The sequence below is a fragment of the Trichechus manatus genome, unplaced genomic scaffold, assembly GCF_000243295.1.
Source record: "Trichechus manatus latirostris isolate Lorelei unplaced genomic scaffold, TriManLat1.0 scaffold00013, whole genome shotgun sequence".
Classification (NCBI taxonomy): Eukaryota; Metazoa; Chordata; class Mammalia; order Sirenia; family Trichechidae; genus Trichechus; species Trichechus manatus.
This window is the reverse complement of record NW_004443949.1, coordinates 25,375,605-25,378,918: the sequence shown is the minus strand read 5'-3', so window position 1 is coordinate 25,378,918 and position 3,314 is coordinate 25,375,605.

Below are 3,314 nucleotides of genomic sequence, written 5' to 3'. Positions count from 1 at the left end.
GGATTTACAAAATTCGTTAAGCACTCAATGAGAAACCAAGATAATTAGAACGCTGAGAAATAGAATAGGTGAAGAAAAGTTAAAGGACTGTGGGGGAATTTAACCTAGGGAAAAAAAAAGCAATTAGAGATAACTTAAGTGTTTTCAACTCTATGGAATGTTATTTTTTAAAGAACCAAGTATTTGTTCTCTATTTCCATAGAGATCAGAAATAGAAATGGGCTTATGTTGCTCCAAGAAAGCTTACATTTACACACAAGAAAGAACTTCTTGATTAAACTCTACAACTTGCTAGGGAGGGAAATTGTGGATCTTTGCTCTAGGAAATCTTTAAGAATTGAAGAGGTAAGCCCTAGGTAATCTGCTGTGATGTTGGCTTGAAGCAGGAGGCTTAATTGGAATTTCTTTAGGTCTCATCTATTTAAGTGCCATGATTGCATAGATAAGAATTTGTCCACAAAGCAGGAAGAGAAGCAGACAGAACAATCAGGGATGGCCCATTTAACAACGCAGTTGCCATTCCTGTGCGAAGATTTTGGATATCTCTGTTTTGAATCAGAGTTACAATGTCATAGCCAAAGTCTTGTGAACACAGTGGAAGGTCCTTGTCAGGCTTTCATTTTTTTTTTTTTTTAACCTTTCTGATAGGGCCAACTTGAGTAGATGAGCATGTGCTCATCACTTTGCATTTGTCTGGAAATTTGTGACTATTTTGTGACTATTTTGCGTGTATGTGTGTATTTCTAAAAAAAAATTCATGTTATGACAAATACAATATTTTGGATGTACTTGTCTGAAATGGACATAAGTCAGTAGTTTTCTGATGGTGAACCTTAAATTGGAATCAAAAGCTGATGTCGGTAGCTGGGGGTGATGGTGCAGCGTTTCCCCAAGATTTTTAAATCTTATTTATTTAATGAATTTATTTTTTAACTTTCCTTAAAATTAAAATCAGAAAATTCTTACACTATGAGTATGATTAGCCATTTATATATAGTGAATGAAGAGTTCGGGAACAACTGACACTTCCATCAAGATAAACTGAGGTGGAATATTGGTAAGGAGGACTGGCATGTAATTGTAACTTTATAACTCAATGAGCAGAAACTTAAACATCTGCGTCTATGTTGTTTTAGAGAAAGACCCTGTGAATATACCAAGGTCCATCAACTATGGAGACTTAGAAAAGGCCAAGTCATAGAAGCCAAAATTATTGGGGGAGACGTGACAAGACTCTCTTTTATTGGTTGAGTGTTTCATGCTTCTTAAGATCAACTCAGCCCTTGTGTTCTGAGCAGGGCTTCAAACTGGTCCAAACCTGTTCAGTCATGGCTGATGAAGTGAAACTGGAATGGACCTGAATTTTTTTAATTTGGGTGATCTGGAACAGTAACGGGATTGGAAAAATGACAGATTGAAGCCCTGGAACAGGAGACTCAGAAGAGGCATAATGAGCCCTTTCAGGAGCCTGATACATGAGATTGGATTATTGCCAGGACTGTGGACAGCAACGCACATTCAAAGCAGCATGGTTGGCCACCATCTTTGAGCTGAGCACTACCGGTTCCCTCTCTGCTCAAAATCTCATGGGCAAGAGATTTGGTTGCTATGCAACGTGTATGCTGCCCTTGTTTTCTAAGAGGGAAATTAAGTTTCTAGTAGGGCTTCAACTTATCATTTTTCCTGTTCTGGTTACTGTTCTAGTTTATTCAAATTCTAAAAATCTGGGTCTGTTTCGGTGTCACTTCCTCAGCCATGATTGAACTGGGAAGAGCCAGTTCGAAGCCTTGGTTCTGAGTCCACCCATGCTCACCAAGCAAACTTCAGCAGATTTGGTTTCCATCTTGCTTGCTGAATGGAAGAAACTCAATGAAATCAACCTTCCTGACAACTGAATTTCTCATTGTAAAGGACATATAGATCAGTCCCTTTGAGCTTGGTTAACATATGTCTATCAGGAATGATTGCTGATAATACGAGTCTGAATGCGTAGGTTTCATATCCTATTATATTCACCAAGGTAAATGTAAACTTATTGGGATTTGTCTGAGCAACCAGCCTCTCTCTCTTTCTTTCTGTGTGTCTTATCACCTGTCTCCCTCAAGTTGAAACAAAAATGTGATTTAAAAATATTTTCATTCAAGTGACTGTCTTTCTCCTGCTCATACATGGGAGAGCTCCCTCGCTAGTCCTAGCGGGTTGAAGTGAGGAGACTGAGTCAAGCCATGGGGGAGAGAAACAGAGAGAGGCTCTTTGGATGCTTAGCTAGTTAGGATAATTCTCATGCCAGAATCATGGTGGGATTGATGACTCACAAGCTCAGTAGCCACATTTATCAAATACTTGGTACTTCAGTCGTTTTGAAGTGGAACAATTCCAGCATTCATTTGGACACATATTAGCAATTTCCTGCGTGCCTCCCAATGCCTACTCCCTCAACGGAATGGCTTTGTCCGAATTGCTGGGAAGTCTCTGGTACCATACATCATAAAACTGTATAGATGTGCGTATATTGGTTTTAGGTGGTGATGAATTTCCTGACTCTTACAACAGCACTCCAGTGAGTCTCACTACACACTACCTTTGGTTGTGACATTATCAGGTTTCATCAGCTAAACGGGCTTTAGCTGGGTCATTTTGTGAATGGCAGCCCTCCAAGGAAAACCAGGTGCTACAGGAAGTGGAATCGGTGATTCAGTCAGGTGCATTCTTTCTTATGATTCAGGCTGACCCACTAACTAATCATTGTGAGTGGGCACTCTGCTTTCAGGGGCGCTTGTGAATAAGATGTATAGTAAAGGTCTTAATCACTCTTGCTGACTGAAAAGTTTTCAAGGAGATGGTACTATCCAACGGAGGTACCGACTCAGTTGTGGTCATAAAAGTTACTGGTAACACCACCATTTTAAGTATGCTATACGCTCTACTTCCTATCTTCACTTAATCTTGCAACATGGAATATGTGATTAAGCAGCCACGGCATTTTGCTTTAGAACTAGTTTTATACTTGCCAGTGAGTGTCTTTATTCCTTTTTTTTGAGTTTATTAAATCTTAGGCTTTAAAGCAGCATATATAAATAACTTGTTGATTTCACTTATGTGTTTATGTTCTGCCTGCAGGATTTAAAAAGAACAACAAAATAGCAACAATAAATTAATAAATGCGAAAACTGACTCAGGAAAAAAAAAAAAGTGATTAAGGAAGCAAGCAGGACCAGGAGTGAAGAAACTTATTTGTATGGTTAAGTATATCATATATTATAGCTGATCCATAAATCACAATGATAAGGAAACCATCCTTGCCTGATTCAGAG